Genomic DNA, 20,996 nt, shown 5'->3' on the forward strand with positions numbered 1-20,996 from the left:
ACCCTATGGACTGTATCTCCTTCAGTAAAGCTCACTCTGCCATCTTTTAAACCCCTGTGGCAAATTCTTAGACTGTTCTCTCACCCATTTTTGGAACCAGTTCTGTTCATGGCCACCTTTTGCCACTTTTCCTTCTGTTCTAGGGGAGACTTAAATCAGGACAGGGAAGTGGGAAGGTCAGGGCTAGCACCTAAGAAAAATGTTACCTCTCCAACAGGAGTGGGCACTCAATGACTAACCTCTGGAAGCAGGGAAACAGGAACAAAATATAACAATCCAGTATCTTGTCAAGACACGGTGTCAGCCAGGGAAACCTTTTCTTAGGGGACTAGGACGCATTTGGGGACCTCCATTTACCCCCATGGCTGCCCCCCACCCTTTGCCGCCTTGTGTAATTGGCATGCCCCCTGCCTGGGAGCATCTCTCCAGCAGTGAGCCTGCGTGTGCGCCTTTCCCACCAGGCTTTATAAGCTTTGCCAGCATCCGATACTTGGAAGCAAAGGTAGGATGAATGAACCACTGAGTTGTCATGAGTGTTATACTGAACTCTCAAACAATCTAAAGCACATTTAGTTTTCCACCTGAGCCATTGTACTTGATAAAACCACATGTGGGGTTTGGTTCCGGGGGGCCTTTGCTGAGAGACATGTCCAGCTATAGCCTTTCAAGATGATTTCTGAGCCACTATCAGATCAGATCAAGTTGGAGCATTAAGGGTTCCTAACCCCGTGGTAACCAGTAAGATGTGTTTGTGAATGAGCATATCCTTTTCTCCTCTTTCTCTCTGTTCACATGTTACCACCTAGAAAACCTCTCTTCTGTGGAACTGATGGTCAATGGCTCAGGAAACAGATTTTAAAATGAAAGAATTTTAAAATGAAAATAAAAATGTGTCATGTCCTGTTCTGAAAGTGATGGTAGTGTATGGTCTTGAAAACAAGAGAACTTCTCCTGCAGCTGTCTTCAAGACCTGGCCCCTAGAACTGAGAAAGAAAAGTCCTTAAGTGCCTGAGTACACACAGGACATTGTCTGTTTTGGCTCATCCGAGCGCAGATTTTTTTGCTCAAAATTAGGAAACAACATGAAGAGGGGATTGAGAATATGCACTAGAGGAAAGGAAAGGGCAGGAAAATGGGAGCAGCTTACCGAAGGGAAAGTTTTCTTCTTTCCCAGATTTTATTACACCCTTGACGGCAGTTGAAAGTTAATCATGGAAACTACTGCCCCTTAGATTAGAAAAGGCAAACCCTGGAGGATAGTAATGACCTCAGGTTCACAGCTGCTGCTCATTTTTCAATTTCCAGGCCTATCAAATCCCCTTGCAAACCTTGTCTCCTGTGTGCGTGGCGGGCTGGCTTTTTGTAGGAGGATGGATATGGTTGTGGCCACTGGCCTCAAAATCCCATTTCCTGACGGATGGGCTCTTCCTGCGAGTACCTGGCCGGATTGCACAGATCTTTGGAAATGCAGTTCTCCTGCTAGCTTCATTCCAGCAGCTTGGATTCCTTTTATGACTTAGCAGTGGTGTGGCTGAGTGGGAAAGCCATCTTAACTCTTTGGGGAATCCCATGGGTTTATAGATCTGCCTCACATTAAAATGGCTTGACTAAGGATTTTCTTGATTAGAGCTTCTCAGACTGTTAAAACTATGCTGTGCCTTTGGTCTGAAACTGACCCTTTGGGGCCCCGTAATAAATCGGGAAATAGCACAATGAACAAGAGAACACAAAATCCTAAGCACGAAAAGGGCACAATATTTGCCTCTCTTCCGAGAAGGTAATCTCCTTCAGGACAGGTTGCCCATTCTCCGAAGGAAACCCGTGGTGGCTGCCCTTAACGCCGAGAACAGATTGTTTTCCTTGGACCATCTCTTGAGTAACCTTTTCAAATCAGACATGTCACCAGCAAGCCTGACCACATCTATTTCTCAGGCCGAGGGAAAGCTACACCCCTATGGCTCCTTCAGACTTTCCATCTTTCAAGATTAGAACCCAGGGCATCATAGATGTTCTCACACATAGTGAAGCCATAGAGTAAGGGCCCACGAACGCCAACAGAAACAGAGTTGGTGAAAAGCAGGCTTTCTGTGTAAAAGTGCACAGCAGTTGTGGAGACAAACGGGGCTGGGAACTGAAGATGGGGCCAGGCCTTCTTTGGCCAAGTGGCTCTTTTCCATCCAGTAGAGACTTGAGTCCCAGCAGTGGCTATCTGCTTATCAAGCTCTGTGTTCATTTCTCAAACGGCTCTATCTGAGTCCTCTGGTTGAAAACCCATTTCCAGAGCCAAAATGAAAACTGCAAAAGTATTTCTGGGGCTAAAAGAATTGGAAAGAAATTAATTGGAATTTTGCCTAATTGAGTAATCCGGGGGAGAGCAGGAGATGGATGTCACAGCCTTGAAAGTCCAAACAAATCTGTAAAAATGACTGAGCTGGTTGGTCAGCCATGGTTTGTCCTATGCAGCCATCCGCTGTCAATTTTTTCAACTTTTACAAAAGGTCCAAAAAAAGGTTCTGTTGGTGGGGCTGGGGGTATTTTCAAATAGGAAATGTTTGTGGTTCTTATCTTTAAAGGTAATTCCCTTTTTAGTTCCAATCACAACATGCTCTTTTGTTTAAGTGAGGTTTTTCCCAGTCTTCAGCCAGAAACTGCATCTGTTAACAATCTTTTGGATTTTAAACTGAAGCCTTTTAAACAATGAACCATCTGACCACGAAAGGCATCTGGCCATGCTGTATTTGCTTATTGTTAACATGATTTTTAAACCCTGGGAAAAATACGGAGTAGGTCTTCAGAGAGGAGAAACTAAGATAGCGTAGTACGAGCTATATTATGGCAACAGCAATCTTATCAGCACAGGCAGAAAGCTTCTTTAATCACACTTCTTCACAGGAGCAGTTGCAATAGTTGTGTCACTTAACCAGTCCTTGTAAGTGTCCAGAAAATACTTGTTCCCCCTCCATGAGCTTCAGAGTTCACAAAGTCAGTGAATGGGGTTAGAAGCTGTTAGCTGTAGTAACATCAGATATTTGAGGCAAAGATCAGAATTTGATGACTGCACCTAATTTTTCCTCCTTCCATTTCTGATCCCTAAGCCAAGGCTTAAGTAAATGGCTCTAGATTCTCCATATTACATTTCTGTATCTTTTATATATATATATATATATATATATATATATATATATATATATATATATATATATTTGGTTGCATCAGGTCTAGTTGTGGCTCGCAGGCTCCTTAGTTGCAGTACATGGGCTCCTTAGTTGTGGCAGGAGGGCTCCTTAGTTGTGGCCTGTGAACTCTTAGTTGCGGCATACATGTGGGATCTAGTTCCCAGAGCAGCGATCGAACCCGGGCCCCCTGCATTGGGAACATGGGGTCTTAACCACTGTGCCACCAGGGAAGTCCCCATTTCTGTATCTTTTGAGGTCTGCTTTGGAGAAGGTGAGTTTTTACTCTGCTGCTGAGTTTGTTTTGACTCTAGTTTAACTAAATCACTCTAGAATCTTGTCTAACCTGGCTGCAGTTGAGCCGTTAAGCTTTGTGGGAAGTGCTGATCTGGTGATAGGCATGTTCTGAAGACATCTAGGAAAAGTGGCTGAAAATTCTCCTGATACCTTTCATTCACTCCCTTTATTTGGTTCGCATATCCTAATTGGATCACCTCCCCACTCCTCTCCACAAGAAGGAATTCTCCTTCACCACAAACACAAAAAGATGTATGGTGAGTGGTCATCAGGATCTTTTAGATCCTGGAGAGTCAAGGCCCTCCTGTGTTTGGAGCGTGGGGAGGAAGTGGTTTGATCAAAACAGGGATTTAAAGGAACATATGCTCAAGTAGTGGAATTAGAGACAAAAGGAACCATCGGTCTTCTACACGACTGTCAGACAAACCAGCTGGACAACAAGGAAGTGGGATGTTGATACATTAATCCTCTGGTTGTTCAGAGTCTCCTAATGGGAAGGGAAGAGGGAGGAGGAGTTAGGTCTCCTCTTCCTTCGTTACTGTAGTTGTTTGAATATGCAGTAGAGTGAACGTTAGGTTTTCAGGTGCCCACTTTGCTAGATGTCGAGATTTGGGAGAGAGAGCCAGTAAAAGGGAGGAAACTAGATATCCATAACTGTATTTCTAGACTTCTTTAGAAGTACCTGGTTTGGTCTGCTGTCATTGAGTTTTCACCCTGATAATGGATTCCAGTTGGCCTTTGTGCTCCTAAGTGCTAAGGGGTTACAGAATGCGGCAGGCATAAAAAAGATTAGAAGAGAGATCGGGCTGTCTTTCCCCTTCTACTTCTCTGAAGAACGGATGAGGGAAGCACAGTAGCTGGAGGATAATGGGTATCTCCAGGCTCTGAAACTCGCTGCCTTGTCTGCATGTTCCCTGGCTGTGAGAGATGAGGATGTGTGTTTAATCCCAGATTGAAGCAGTAAAAAAACAACAAGCTTTACGGATCTGGTGCTTCAGTCAATGAAGCAATGCAGTTGGTAAAGGACTAGTTGGTGTGTGATTCACCCCGACGTGTACTGAGTACCTTCTCTGGGGGCAGACTATTGGCTAGATTCTGAGGATGATTAAACAAGTAAGTCAAATTTCCTGGAGTGGATGGTGCGGGTAGAGGAAGCAGATAAAATCAAATAACTGACAAGTCTTTCCATGAGCTCCATACTAGGGTAAGCAGACAGGCTCTGGGGCACAGAGGAAGGAGCCTCCAAGCTCTGGGGGGTGTGTGTGTGTGTGTGTTGGAGACAGCAGTTCGTTCCTTCACCACTTTGACCCCTCCCGGGGTTATGCCAGCGAGGGACCTGTTGTTGTCGTCATGCTTTCATCCCATCATTTAGAAATGGGCTCCTTTTCCAGCAGCTGAGCTATGTTCACATATGCTGTACACTTTCCCTCTTGATTTGTACTTTGTTCTTTTTCCTTTTTGCCAATGCTTAAAAGGTCAAGTTTAGACTGTTGGGTAATCTGATCTTTACTAAACAATTTACAATTTCTAGGGCTTGTTAGGAAATCTGTAGAGAGGCTTAAACTTTTGAAACATGAAGACACTGAGGGGAAGACTGAAATAACTGAGGTTTGTTCAGCCCAGAGAAGTCAGGTGAAAACACCAACTCAGTCTGTTCACTGGGTGTGCATACCCCAGTGAAACTGTGGTATCTGTCAAAATATTGCCAATTCCAGTGGTAAAGAGCAGCTGCCTCAAGCCCTTCCAATAAAAACTGCCCTGACAATCTGACCTTTCCCCCAAGGGCCCACCAGTCTTCCTTCATGATTCAGGGACTCAAGGGTTAACTCCTGGCATGACAAGCAGGGGACGCCAGGACCCTGTTCCCATATTGCATCATTCGTTCTGATTCACTGATGCCCGTGTTACACTGTTGATAAATATTTTGAACATTGGCCTAAGTATGAGATGCTGATGGACCTAAAGATGGTGGCCAAAACCATTTGATCATACGTACCCAGAGCCTGAAACATGCGTCTTCCAGGAGTCGATCCCATGGAAATGATAAAAGATGCAGGCAAAGAACTATGTGTGAGGTGTTCTTTGCAGTGTTGTCTCTGAAAGCCAATGATGGTAAACGATTTAAAGGAGGATGGTTGTATTATCGTACACAACCAGAACAGTATCTTGCTCCCGCTGAAAAGTCATGCTTTCAAAGAAATTTTGATGACATGGGAAACTGCTCAGCATGTAATGATAAGGTTTAGAAAAAGATGTAAAACTGTATAATCAGTACGATCAAAAGTTTGCCAAGAGTAGATATAGAAGTAGGCAGACAGAAACCATTGTTTGGTGGGATTGTGGGTGGTTTACATTTTTTTCTTTATACAAATACTTCCCAAATTTTCCACAGTGCATTGTTCTCCATCCTACCTTGGGATAAGATTGTTTTGTTTTTTTCTGATTATAAAAATAAAATTGCTCTTTTAAAAAAATGTGTAGAGTATATTTTATATCTGTCAGTTTCAGTCAGAAAAGCAGGACTACTGGGGGAAACACACACACAAAGCAAAGAGATTAACCCTTATATAATCATGCAAGCTAGCTAAGCACTCCCCCTAAAGCTACTATCTTTGCTTCATGTCCCTGGAATAGGCAGTTGGGAAGGAGGGTGGATGTAAAGTGGGGATGGAGCAAGGACAGGCTGGAGCCCACAGGGACAGACTGTAACCTGTGGTAGTTCTCACTGCCTGACCCTGGAGTGGGTGTCCTGCAGAAGCCTGAGCCATTAGTCATGGAGCTCGACACACACACACACACACACACACACACACACACACACACACACACACACACACACACACACACACGCGGTGGAGCGGTTGCAAACCTGTTGTTCCACACCAGTGAGCCAGCAGGTAAAGAACAATGCCTATGGACTACAAAATGGCTGCTGCTTCATTGCCACCCTCCGCGTCTCCCTTGAATGTCTCTTGTGGCTCACCCTACGCAGAAAGATACAAGAAAGTATGTAGGCAAGTTGGTTCAGTCTAGCCAACTTGAACATTACAAAGCCACCACATATTGCTCTTTGAAATTAGGAGGAAAAATAAATATTATTTAAAATGCAACCAGTGCTTGTGCTGTAGAGACAACCCTAGCATTTTTTTTTTTCTTTAGCTCAGGGGCCCTTTACTTTCTCTATTTACTCTTCCATGGGAGGATTAAAACAAAGGTGAATCTGTAAACCACCCAGAGTTTTTCAATACCATTGATCTCTTTAAGCAGTAACTGTGAAAACTTGGTGATTCTTGGACCTGATGAGATGGCCTCAGCTTTCTGCCCAGAAATCCACTAAAGGCATGTTTCTCATGGCCCTTTTCCTGCTAAGTAGCATAATCTCATAGCCAGTGACCCATTTTCTGTCTTTATTTTCTTTTTGTTACAAAAGCCAGTGCTATCAAAATGAGCACCAGATTTTAGAATTGGAGTACAAAATTTGAGGATTCTCTGCCTCTGGCAGCCCTTAAACCAAAGTTGTACCCCAATAAAGGGCAGTTGGGGGCTTCCCGGGGCTTCCCTGCATGGCGCAGTGGTTAAGAACCTGCCTGCCAATGCAGGGGTCACGGGTTCGAGCCCTGGTCCGGGAAGACCCCCCATGCCGCAGAGCAGCTAAGCCCGTGAGCCACAACTACTGAGCCTGCGCTCTAGAGCCCGTGCTCCACAACAAGAGAAGCCACTGCAATAAGAAGCCCACGCGCTGCAACGAAGAGTAGCCCCCGCTCGCCGCAACTAGAGAAAGCCCGCGTGCAGCAATGAAGACCCAATACAGCCAAAAATAAATAAGTAAAATAAATTTATTTTTTTAAAAAAGGGGGCAGTTGGTTCATTAATATTTATTTGCCTCCTCTTCCTATAATCCCTTTGTTTAATAATACCAGTTTGGGGGCATTTTTCCCTCCCAGTGTTACCAATTCTATCATTCCAGCTGTGCCTACTGCCACCCCTGCCATGGAGGGTCCAGGTGGTCCTGAACTCACAGTTTTTGTTTTCATTAATGTTGACTCAGCTTCATTAATGAAGAAGCAGTGAGCAAACTTGCCCATAGAATGAACCAAAACATATCTACCTTTCTTATTTGGTGCTTGGTGAAGTGAGTGGACATCTTCTGGATTCTTCTGTTGGGGTGTTATACTCTGGTTCTGTAGAGTTCTCTGTTTTTCAGGCTTGAGATACTGCCAGTGAGAGAACCTCCCCTTGGGGTGGATTGTCTCCAAATGTCTTTCCATTAATGGATCTGCCTGCAGGTTTCCTAAATTATGTTTGTCCCTCACAGTTGTTCTAAACTGTAGTGTAATGTGTCTGACACTATTTTTTCTAAGATAAATAGAAGCCGAGTAATAGCTATGAGAAAGACTTTGCATAGTCAAAGGCCATCCAAAGGGTAAGCTGAGAAGGCAGGATACCCCATTGATTCTCTAGCTGTGTGACCTGGGACGTATTTCTTAACCCCTCTCATTTCTCTCTTCTCATCTGTACAATGAGGTCAATTTCATAAGCTTGTTGTGAAAACTGAGAAAATATGATTTTGAAGTTGTCAGAGAACTTGGGACATGTCAGTGTTAGCTGTGATCACTGGCAATGTCAGTGATGGTGACAATTGAAACAGTGGTATGGACTGAGTTTCTGCTTGTTCACATTCATGCTAGCCTGGGATTCAGCTCCATATTGGTAAATAATGATACCTGATTTTCTCAGAACAGTAGTGAGTATTTCAAAAGCACCTGTCCCTTAGTTGTTCACAGGACATTTCAGAGGGGAAATAGTAAGATGGGAGGATACATTGTGTAAAATAAGGGAAGAAACCAAGAAAGTCTTTATTGTGAGCATCAGAAATTGGTAAAAAGGGGCCCCATTTAATTCAACAGTTCTAGGGCAATGGTAGTCAACGGGCAGTCCCTTAACTTCTGGGTAGAGCTCTGAATCTGATTTCAGGAGCACCCTTAATTTACGTCTTGGATGATGGAGGCCAAGAGGAAGTCAGACTCCAGTCCACTTCTTTCTTCCTTTCACCCACGTTCCACTGCAGCACTCAGTCCCTGCTTCACATGGCAGCCCGTGGAGATGCTTACTTCATTGGGTTTGCAAACAACATTAAAATTCCTTCTTTGTGGCCTAGGAAAGGTAAGTGGTTGATAAATATCTTCAGTTTTCAAAATAAGACAATTAAAGAATATTTTTAGACCAACACAAAGATGTTCCATTAAACAAGTCAATTTTCACAAATGAGTAACTTACTAGGTCAAAATGAACTGGGTTTACAGGTTCTCTTCTCAGCCAGAAAACTTGTTCAAAGTTGCAGCATTGTAATCCAATAGTGCATTCTAGCTGTATGATTTCTAAAATTAAGCTAAAAAAACAAAATGTCAGTGTTGAGGAAATAATAACAGAACGTTTCAACACAGTTGCAGATACTGTTATTGTTAGGAGTCTTTTTATTGAAGTATAGTTGATGTACAATACTACAGAAGTTACAGGTGTACAATATAGTGATTCAAAATTTTTAAAGATTATACTCCATTTATAGTTATTATAAAATATTGGCTATATTCCCTGTGTTGTACAATATATCCTTGTAGGTTATTTTATACCTAATAGTTTGTACCTCTTACTCTCTTACCCCACTGGCCCCTCTCCCCACTGATAACCACTAATTTGTTCTCTTTATCTGTGAGTCTGCTGCTTTTTTGTTATATTCACTAGTTTGTTGTATTTTTTAGATTCCATGTATAAGTGATATCATACAGTATTTGTCTTCTCTGTCTGACTTATTTCACTTAGCATAATGCCCTCCAAGTCCATTCATGTTGCTGCAAATGGCAAAATTTCATTCTTTTTATGGCTGAGTAGTATTCCATTGTGTATATGTACCACATCTTCTTTATCCATTCATCTGTCGAAGGACACTTGGGTTGCTTCCATATCTTAGCAATTGTAAATAATGTGGCTCTGAACATTGGGGTGCATGTATCTTTTCAAATTAGTGTTTTTGGTTTTTTTGGATATATACCCAGGAGTGGAATTGCTGGGTCATATGGTAGTTCTCTTTTTAGTTTTCTGAGAAGCCTCCGTGCTGTTTTTCACAGTGGCTGCTATTGTTAGGAGTCTTAAACCTAATTACCCGAGTGGACATTCTGGGTTCCAATAAATTGGCATTCTCTAAAATTTCTAAAAAAGAAAACTAACAAACTTCTGATAACTTTCTACTCAATCATGCAATAAACTAGTATTTCCTGGTTGATTATTTTTTCTGTGTGAAATTTTTATGTACACAAAAAAGTACAGAATGTAAGAAACACCCACATTTAACAAATGCTAACATTTTATCATACTCACCATGGATTTTTAAGAAATAAAACATTATAAATATAGTTGAAGCCGAAAGGTGACCTCTATTCTGAAGGTGATATGTGTTTTTTTTTCTTTGCCCATATGTATATTATCTTACTCTGAATGTGTATATTCATAGACGATATATGGTATCTCTTCATTTTAACTATGATATAATGTTCCATTATATGAACATGCCACAGTTTAATTATTTTTATCCCGCCTTTGGATAATGTCTATTTCCAAGTTTTCATTATTTAAAAAAAATTGCAGTGAACATCCTTGTATATGTGTTCAAGAATTTCTCTAGGATAGGCACCTAGACATGTAATTACTGGGTCATTTGGTTTGAACATTTTTACCTTTAAATGTTCTCCAAAGTCATTGTAATAGTTTATACCTGCAGTGAATTAGTTGCCAACCATCTGAGGGCTTGGTATTGTCTGAGGGGATGGAACAAGTGTCTGGTTGCCCTGATCAATCATTTTATGTAAGTTTGAATGTTTCAGGTACAGGACACTGTCATTAAAGTTCTTCAGTTTTCTCCCATATACCTTAACCGATCAAATTAAAGTAAAAATTCCTGGAATAGGAAGTAAACATTTCATTTAAAACAGAAAAACCCAAGGTTTGAAAATGAAAGCGTTCCATTCAAATATCTTTAAAGCTGGACCAAAGTACAAAATGTTACAAGTACCTAAAAATGGACAATTCACTCAGCATTATGTTTATTTGGTTTGACTACAAAGGAAACTACTCTGTGTGTGGTTCACTCTTCCTCTCCTCTAGACCTCTTTGCACCCTCAGGTCCAGACCCAGGCAAACTGTGTTTCCATCTTTAGCCAGCTTTTGACTGATATATGCCATCACCAAACACAGGAAGTTCCTCTGAGGTATCCGCCACCTCCCTGGTGGGTGACTAAAGTGCAGGTGCAGAATCGGCACGTCTGCACAAACAGGCATGTTGGCGTTGGCTGGAAAAGCACACAATTGGTCTCTTTCTTCTCCTCTAACCAGAGCACCTTTATCTCAGTCATCTCTTTATACAAATTATGAAAGCCTCTCCCCTTTCTTGTACTCCTTGATTCCTTCAGATGTTGAGTAACTGTCTGTCCATCCTCCATGCATCTGCTTTGTGGATGCCACCTCTCTTTTTTTTTCTTGCGGTACGCGGGCCTCTCACTGTTGTGGCCTCTCCCGTTGCGGAGCACAGGCTCCGGATGCTCAGGCTCAGTGGCCATGGCTCACGGGCCCAGCCACTCCGCGGCATGTGGAATCTTCCCGGACCGGGGCACGAACCCGTGTCCCCTGAATCGGCAGGCGGACTCTCAACCACTGTGCCACCAGGGAAGCCCCCCCTCTAATTAGGGAACATCAGGGTGGAAGAGAATGACCCTGTGTTTTACATTCACTTATAGTCTTTCAAAGAACAATAAAAATAAATAAGCAATATATAGCTGAGACAAAGAAAGTTATCTTAGTTGGACAAACCAATTAATACGGAGTCATGGGGAGTATGGGGGTTGTGTGTCCCGTGGAGCTCTATTTTCCCCTCTGGAATGGGGGCTAGAGAAGCAGACACCACAGCTTTCACTCTGTACTTGTCACTCATGCCTGCATTGGTGCCCCTCTGTGAGGAGAACACTCCTGCTTCGGCTCCAGTCACTGGAAGAGACTTGGAGCTGTGGGTTTGAATGGAGGCCCCGGGAGGGCAGTCGTTCTCAGCTACCGCAGAGCTGCTATCTTTGGCTTCCAAATCTTAATTCTTAAGCAGATTCCTTTTGACAGCTCGGCTACAGGACAGATTCCATCAGGTGTTGATTGCAGAGTTTAGAGTACATGACAATCTTGGAGCTCTCAGTCTTTGCCATAGAGTACTTGTCAACAGTGCTATTGTGGACCAAGGTTCCAAATGCAACTCTGTGAGGCCCTTTGAGCCCCTTGCCTGTGTGTTGAAGCCCATAGGCACAGCTCCATTGCATTTCCAAAATTCTGCAACCTGCATGTGTAGAACTGCACATTAAATGAGTGTTCTCAGCTATCACTATATCTCTGGAAAGGAGTATCACTGTGGTTCACATATGAGAATTCAGGACTGTCTGCCCGTTCCAGTTATCACCAGCCCAGGAACATGTAGCTCATGAGACACTCCAGACCAACGCACATCCTTTGTTTCAGTTTTCCTTTGGACTGTGGCTTCCCTCCCTGGTTAACGGAGTGCACTATGAATAACTCCAAGCAGAGATGGCATAAGATTTATCTTGATTACTAACTCTAAACAACTAGGGGTTGAAGCCTGGAGCACTGTGAGAAGCATTTGGAGGCTGTGAAGGATCTCAGTACAAATAGTGTGGTATTTGAATAGCACTGTCTGCCCTGACACATGGTGGGAGAATGTGGCATTTGTAGCAGATATTTACCCTCCTTTGCCCTTGAAGGCTACTCTTGCGCCTAGATTATGGTTGTACATAAGTATCACATTCCATGCTTCTTGCCTTTGCATCTCTCCCTGGTTCTCCCAGATTCTCTAGATGCTATGGCACTTACTTTCATAAAAAGACCACCCAAAGCCTGCCTGACTTCACCGTCTTCAGGAGATAGGTTTATGAAAGACATCAGTAGAAGGAAGTATCCACTTTGTAAGAGAGACCAAAGAAGGAAAAAAGCCACTTTTCCTGAGTTTTTTCTATATATATTCATTTCATTCTTTTCACTAATAGCTCTAGCACACCTAATGTTATTGAATCCACATTACGGTTGGTGCATTTCAGAGCCTTTCCCTTTTGGGAAGTAGGAAGAAGCTTTGAGCTTCCAGCATAAGTTAGAATGTGCCACTAATAACTTCTATGCAGAGTTCTCCAGATTCCTTACACTCCGGGAACCAAGTAATGTGTGGAACTAGAAACGGGTTACAGTAGAAAGTCTACCAAAGAATACCAACTTTAAATTAGTGTCTTAAATTCTCTTGTTATTCTTCAGTGCACTATGGAACAGCATTAGACTGGAGCAGTCTTAAGATGGCATCCTTTCATCTGTCCCCGTATGTCAGGAAAAGCAGTTTATGTCTCCTCGGTTTCTAAGATGTACTCCCCCACGTTCTCACATTTAGACATTTCTGAGACAGTGACATCTTCCAACTGATGCTTTTCTTTTTTCTTTCTTTTGCCAAAAATGCTGTCATTAATTCAGTAGTATTCTGTAGAGCCAACGATGGCTTAAAATCAGAAATATGGTTATGACTCTCCTTCTAGGGGACAGGTAACCCTGCCATAGCATTTTTCACAGGCATCCTGAGAATGCTTCCCTGAATGGAATATGCCGTTACAGGCTCACTGTTTCCCCTGATTCTCTTCATAGTTTAATTACTATTTTCCAAAGTCCTCTCTTTATGGCCTCGTGTTAAGCATTATATTGCAAATCATAAACACACTTTGATTGTTTTCCCAAGAGCAGGTTACAGGACATCAAAACCCGCTTTACAACATTCTGAAAGGCTGGTCTGGTAGCAAATCTGGTAGCAAGATGTGAGGCAACAAAGGCCATTGACACCACTGATTGGATTTCCACACTGCATGAGGGTTTAGTGATGTGTGTCCAAACATGTTAATTTACCAACCAGCTGGACTAAATTGTACCTGGGTCTGTAGCACTCCCAGATGACACATGGGTCAAAGACTTGACTCTTAACAAGCTACATAGAAGTAATTTGTTTTATGTCATTACACACCTTTGTGTCATAGGCAACAGGGGGATGTGGGCTTGTATCATTTCTGAAAATAATAATTGGAGCCTGTTTCTTTTTCTTTGCCGTGAAAATGAAGGGAAATTGTCATCTAAAATTGGCTTCAGATGTTGGAGTTACACTGATTGAGATGTTTAGGCTCCAGTCATATTCCATGCCGTGAAGTGCTTTGCCAAAGAAGTGACTTATTAAAATAAATAAAATAAATGTCTCGTAGTTTGGAAAGTGGACTGTAAAGTCTCAGCTTTTAGTTCTAGGTAAGGATTGTGGCTATTTTCTTAACTATATTAGCACATGAAATGCATTTTCCCCCAGGATCCTGTAGCATATGACTTTTAAGATTTCAATTCTGTAAAGTCAGCCAAGGCTTTTTCAGGAAAGAAGAGGGTGTTGAAACAGGCTGGGCCTCTGAGCTGTTTAAGAAATGCAGCTGGCTTCTTTACTCTCAGAGTCACATTGTTACTTTTTGCTTCACTGCTGGGGTTCCCACAGAGAGACTAGATGTCTTTAAAGTGGCACTCTTTTCTTGCTTTTCTGATGTAGGTGATTTTGGGGAGAACAAAAATGATAACTGGCTGAGAAGCAGCACAACAAGCCTGATTTTTTTTTTTAAGGGAACAGTGGTCAAGTGTAGTTTTCTTTCTGGCTTGGGGTGGGGTTAGGGGAGGTGGGGAGAGGGCCTAAACTCACTGAGTTCACTGCTTTTTTTGATGAGCAGTACAAGAAGTCTCTTAGAAGTACTCCAGCTATTTGCCCAGCAAATTTCTGGGGAGGATAGACGACCAGGTGCATCTGTGGGTATAAGGGGGATAGAGTAGAATAGTCTCAGTGGATGCACAAATAGAAACCATGCCACACAGACTAGACAAGGCAACGGAAACAGGTAGAACTGAGGTGAAGTGGTCAGGATGGGGTAGGTGTTCTTCAGCAAAAGCTTTGGGCAAGACTGAGCATTTGTGTCATTTAGGTGTGAGAGTCTGGGGCAAGGTGTTAGTCATACAGCTTGGCTTCCACCTTAACACCTTTGTAGACTGTGTCCTCTTCAACCAGGCAGGACTAGTCATACATATTTTATTTTGCTAAACTGTAGTTATATTGAAATGCCAGAAAAAAATTGCTGAATGTTCTGTCTATAGCACTCTTCAAAGTGATCTCCACTTTTCACTGTCTTTGAGCTACTTAACAAATCTGCAAATTGTTTAAAAACAACTGATAGCAACACAAATGATTCTTGTCCATTGAAGTAACTTGTGTCTGATGCAATTGATTATTGCTGTATTGACCAGTTTTGCCTCTATTTGTAAACCAATGTTCATACATATCTTTGCTCTTTGAATTTTCTTTTGAACTGTTGTAACATCTTACTGGTTCTCTCTCATTTATTAATGAGTTCAACAAAATCTTTGACCTGAGTTCATGCCATAATTTTACCTTTAAAAAAATTATCCTTTATCAGTACAGAATTTTAACTCAGGGAGAACTGAGGGGCTACCTTATTTTAAGTAATCTGAGATCTTTTATCAAATTTTAAATGAGTACATTGTATGATAGTGGGAAGCCCTCTATGAGAAAACATGCATTGTATAGGGAAAAGCAGAGCTCAGGAGGTCAGAAGAGGTGTCAGGCTTCATACATGGAAGAAGCTATGATGTTTGAAGGGATGCACGTACAGGCGGAGAACAGGGGCAGCAGATGTATAATCCAGAGACCTGAAAAACAGTGCCCTAAAGGAGCCTAAACTTCCCTAAAGTTTCTTGGCGGCTAGTGAGCCTAGGTTCTATTCCATTTCTGTTAACTTATATTTATGTTTTAGAGATAAAGTGTCCTCAATCTTATAGAAAGAAACCCAATTTTACTATTGAGTTTATGTCTAACTTTGTTAAAATATGTATGCTTGATAAAATAAGGACTATCCATGTTGACCTCTGTTTCATGTATCTTTTATTCTAAATCATAAATGTTATTCTTTGTGGACCATCAGGAAAGCGAGAACTTGTTCTGTTTCCCCTTGGAGAGACATTCTGGTCGGATATCTTCCCAGTGCCCTCTCAGTAGAGACCATGTAGAGTTGAACATCACCGACAAGCATGTGAGAAGAGCCCTTTCATAGGAATTCAGATGGATGTATTGGGGTTATTTTTTCAAGTAGACATGAGGGTGTGATGACCTTATGGAAAATTTGAGATTTATTTATGAATTGAGGAAGATAAACATTTGCTATTCAGTCAGTGGAGAATTTTTGGCCTGGTTAGGAGATGACTTTGGGAGAACATCATAGCTTTATTCAAATCATTTCTATATTTGCTGGGTTATTTTTCATAGGAGAAATTAGACTTATTCCATGTAGTTCCCAAGGGCAAAACTAAGGCCAACAAGTGCTTGAAGTTACAAGAAGACATCTGTCAATTCAGTTATGAGGTGAATTTTCTGACAGTCGGTGAGAGCGCTGGTTCCAAACAATTGTGGACCCTTGAAGCCTTCTTTCAGAGAACATATGATCTATCACCTGCCGGTGACCTTCTATAAGGGATCCCTGTGAGGAGAAACTCAAACTAGGGTGTCTCTAGGGTCAAAGACCTAGCTATCTAATTCCATGATGGCTTGCCTTAAAAACATACAGATGTTTTGTAGCATTAGGAAAAATGGGGAAGGAAGTTTGCTCTTCTTCTGTGATTCTAAATGCTAAATGTGAAAGCCATTGTTATTGCGAATCACCCTCCAGTCTTTCCAGAAAATGACTGACATTCTAGGCTTAGGAGGGGGTGTTGGATTTCCTGGCAGATGCAGTAGATGCTGTTCTGTAATCAGTCCTTGTGTGGGCCCAACCGGATTTGGGCAGCAGATGCACTTGATGTGTAATTGTGGCAGTGGCCAAAAAATGTAACCAGGCTTGGCAGTCCCAGGAACCACATGACTATCTTGAAATGTGACAACATAGGAAGTATTTTTTGAAACCAACTGCCTGCCTTTGGCGAACTTCGGTTATAGGATATAGTTTCAGCCCACTGCTAGGGGTCAGAGGTAAGTGCTGGAAGGACTGAGTAAAGCTACTGTCCCAGGAGTTCAGGTTTGTGGACCCTACAGGGTTTTCTCTTCCCAATGAAAGAAGAACAAGAGGGAAGGAGTTGGAGGCAAATATCAGGATTTAAAGGACCTAATGATTCTGTGCTGTTTTTAAAAATGAGATTTCAGGAAGCAGCGAGCTTTGTAAGAAGGTAGACTTTTCAGGCATGGCAGGTCCTGCTCCTTCTCTTGCAAAAATGCACATTACTAGGCAAGTTCCACACACTTATGTGTTCAGCCTAACTTTTAATTGGGGCTATTGGACATAGAGTGGCTTCAAGGAGAGGAGAAAGCATGGAAAATAGTTGGTGTCCAAGTAAGAATTTTGATGTACTCCCGCTCTCTTGAGAGCCAAGCTTAATATAGCACAGGGTTTGGCAAACTATGGCTCGTGGGTCAAATCTGGCCAATAACCTGTTTTTGTAATAAAGTGTTACTGAAACATGGCAGGGCTCACTCTTTAAGTGTTATCTATAGCTGCTTTCACGCTGTACAAGGGCAGAGTTGAACTGAGTAGTTGCAACAGACTGTGGTCTACAAAGCCTAAAATATGTATGATCAGGCCCTTTACAGAAGAAGCTGGCTGTACCATACTTCATCATGGCCATCTTTCAAGAAGATGCTAATTATACTACTATTGAGCTAGAAGGGAAAGTTAGCAGAAGTCATTAGCAAGGCCTTCTGCAAAATATTTTTCCATCTTCCATCCTACCTGCTCTTCCTTCCCTGTTCCTTGGACCTGGTCTCACCCACATTGTCATCTGTTTCCTATCATTCACTTGAGTTTATTAGATGCCACACACATCATGGAGACATACCTAATAGAATAAAATATTTTGACCTGTCTGGCCCTTTCTGCCTAGTATTCTATAAAAATTCTAGGTATAGAGTGAATTTATTTAACATCTATTGTGTTCATTAGTATATGGGGCTGAACCCATGAAATCCAGAATGTGAATGACAGTTTAATGCAACAGGTGACTATTTTGATCATTAACAAGGTGTAGCATTTCTTGAGCCTATATGATCATAGTTAACATGTTTTCTAAGAGAATCTTCTTTAAAAAGGGAACAGGTTTTTATTAGTGTTTAGTTGCCTTTGTCCTGTAATGAACATTATCAGAATAAAGTTTACTTTGTATCATACTGAAATAGTACCTTTCTGCTGTTGAAATTCATTTAGTTAAACCTTAGTTTGTCTCTACTGTTTTTGAGTTAATGGTACTATTATATATCGTTATAGAAGATTTTTAGCTGATCTAGATGGTTAAATAGTGTGTCTTTATTTCCTAACAAGTATTATCTAAGAACCTCATGGGTTTGAAACTGAATGGATATTTATGGCCTTTGTTGGCCAAATGCATGTTGCTTCTGCCTGTGATTTGTGGTCTAGTGAACAGCCACAGAACGTGTCCTTTACAATTGATTGACCTTTGCACAGCCTATTTTGGGCCTTCTAAGAGCATCTTAAACTAAAGAAAAACTGTACCAGGTCTTACATATTATTACTTGATCCTATTGGAAATTTTCCCTGTGGTAATTTCAAAAGAAGTATTTACATTAAGACTTCATGTTTAAACTGCACTTTGAGACCCACTTATGTCACTGAAAGACTTCAGCTGCTACCAAGAAATTGTTTGCAACACAAATATGTAAGTGTGGAAATTTTAGAAAGTGTTAGCCTGCTTTGGGTACATACATCTTAGCCCAGATCATTCAATTTCTTTGTCTGCATAAACAGCTGATATTAGGGTTAATAGTCTGCTTTAGAAATAGAAAATCCAATAAGAGGAGATAATTAGAGAAATGTTTTAAAATAATTTGCTATAGGGAGCAGAGGTGTGCCCCAGGGATAGAGAACAGAAACACCACAAATGTTGCAGAGTCTCGACCTGATGTTGTTCATGTCGCACAGAACATTAGAAAAAGCAGAGCCCTTGTCCTAACAGAACACGTAATGCTTTCAAACTTACTTCTATTTTAATTGTGAAAATAGTGCCTGTTCTTAGTAAAATGACAGTTTGAATCATACAGAAGTTTATAAGTAAAAGACATTTCCTACTGCTACCCAGGGGTTAGCCATTGTTAAATTTTATTATATCTGTTTCCAGAAATGTTTGTCTGTAGTGTACATATTTTTTCTATAGATGGAAAATAATATTTTAAAGCATTTTTTTCCCTTCATAATATACTGGGTCATTTTTAATATCATTACACAACTCCACTCCATTCTTTGCTACTGCTACAAAGTAGTTTATTCAACCATTCCCCTTTCCATATACTTGTTAACTTTATTATATGCTAATTCAAACAGCACTACAGTGAAACAAATCTTTGTAATATGTAACTGTGCAAGTGTAATCATGGGCTAAATTCCTGAAGGTAGACTGACAAAGGCTGTGTGTGTTTTAAATGTGAGCAATTACTGATAAAATTTACCTCCAAACTGCTCCGATTTTTTCAATCCTGTTAACAAGGACTTAGAATAGCCATAGCTGGAGATCCTTAAAGAGTATCATTATCATCCTAGCTAACATTTATTGAGCACTTCTCTGTGTACTGTTCCCAGATCTTTATTTACTTGTATTAACTTATTAAATCCTCACAATGACCCTATGAGGTAGGCACCCCTTTTACAGAAAAGGAAACTAAAACTGAGTCACATGCAGAGATTACTTACCTTGCCTGCCTAGAAGTCACTTAAGGTGCCTGTCTGTTGATGGTGGTAGAAGAAGTGGAATACAGTCAGCTTGGATTGAAAGAGAGAGGATAGTGAAGCGAGAGACAGAAGTCTGGGATATAGCTGTGAATGCTTACTTCAGAAAGAGTGCAGACAAATGAATAATGCAAAATTTATTCTTACGGGCAAACTGATGCTGAGAAAAACAAATGTACTGTCGAACATTTAAAGAGAATGGGGGAGGATCTCTTGGATTTTTTTTTAGTAGCCACTGACCAGAGATATGGAGTGAATAACGTGTCAGTCGGAAATGAAGTGAGGTTAGAAATAGACTGTATTTCTTTACCTTCTAAATGAGTTGGTTGATTAGAGCCTGATTTAAAAAAACAAAAACAAAAAAAGATCAACGTTCTTGAAGGTCCCTTGTACTGTACAAGTTCCCTTTACTAGCAAAGAGTTTTTTTGTTTTGTTGTTTTGTTTTGTTGTTTTTTCAGAGTTTGAGATTGGAGGAGCAAAGTGGAAAACCAAGAAAAGAGGTTAAAGCTGTAGTCAGTGCAGGCTGAAAGCAAAGGCAGTGTCAAAGTGCCCATCCAGCAGGAAATTTTGTCCATGAATACTCTCTTATTGATGACTATCAAGCTACTAAGAAAATAGGATGAGTTGGATTAGATAAATAATAAAATAATTAACGTTGAGGAGTTTCTTCCCCCTCTAATTACCTTGTAAAGGAATTAGCTGTTGAAAGTTAAGGGTTTTGTAACTTAGTCACTGAACAACATAATTTTTTTTTAATTACTGATTTTAGGAATTGGGCCCTCAAACTAAATATAGTAACAAACTGTGTTTTCCATGGCATCTCACTATTAGAGGCATGTAGACTTGTAGAGCTTGTAGGGACTTTAGAAATGGTATAGTCTCACCTCTTATTTTGAACAGAAGAAAAACAAGGCCCAAAGATATTCAAGCTTAGCAAGAGATGCTGATTGAATAAACCAACAAGTAAGTTCTGGAACCTCATCTTTGCATGGCCTATCTGGTCATTTTTCCATCATACCATCTCTCTGAATATAAGTGATGTTTGCACATAGTCTCAAAAACCAGTTATCAGTGGAGAATTTAATAACATAAAATGTTTATGTCAATTCAATTCTAATTAATCTAACAGATCCTCTAAAGATAAGCATATATCTTAAATGCTTCTTACATTTCAAGAAGAAACAAAACTAGATATTAATATGAATTATCCATTCTGTAGGTAGAACGAAAAGAGCATTTAATGTGATTGCTAGAACTTGCATTCCCATAGGACAACCTTCTCTAGGGGTCTTTAAGGGTTACCTACCACCTGTTTTAAAAGAGAGGGGAAAAGCAACTTTTTAAAAGAACAGAATGAAGGCAATATTCTTGCTTATCAGAGGAAAGTTCTAATGGAATCACTGAAATAGGTAGCCAAAAGTAGAGTTAGATGTGTATGGTTTAGGGAGGGTTTTGTTTACAATTTCAGTGTCCACAGCTGGTCAGTGCTCTGGGCTCATCTTCAGGGGCTCTTGAGAAATCCCCATGAAGACAGCCGATAACATGAGGTGTAGAACAGAACGGGAGAACAGGTTAGGGAAAAGCTTCTTAAGTGCTGTCTGCATGCACACATTACAAAGATAGATGAGGTGTTGA

General features: G+C 41.0%; 1 protein-coding gene across 1 annotated transcript in view; it reads left to right on the forward strand.

Moving 5' to 3' along the window:
* Positions 1-20,996, forward strand: part of DAAM1 (dishevelled associated activator of morphogenesis 1) — a 113,042-nt gene that overhangs the window by 20,868 nt on the left and 71,178 nt on the right.

The sequence above is a fragment of the Hyperoodon ampullatus genome (assembly GCF_949752795.1).
Source record: "Hyperoodon ampullatus genome assembly, chromosome: 3".
Lineage (NCBI taxonomy): Eukaryota > Metazoa > Chordata > Mammalia > Artiodactyla > Ziphiidae > Hyperoodon > Hyperoodon ampullatus.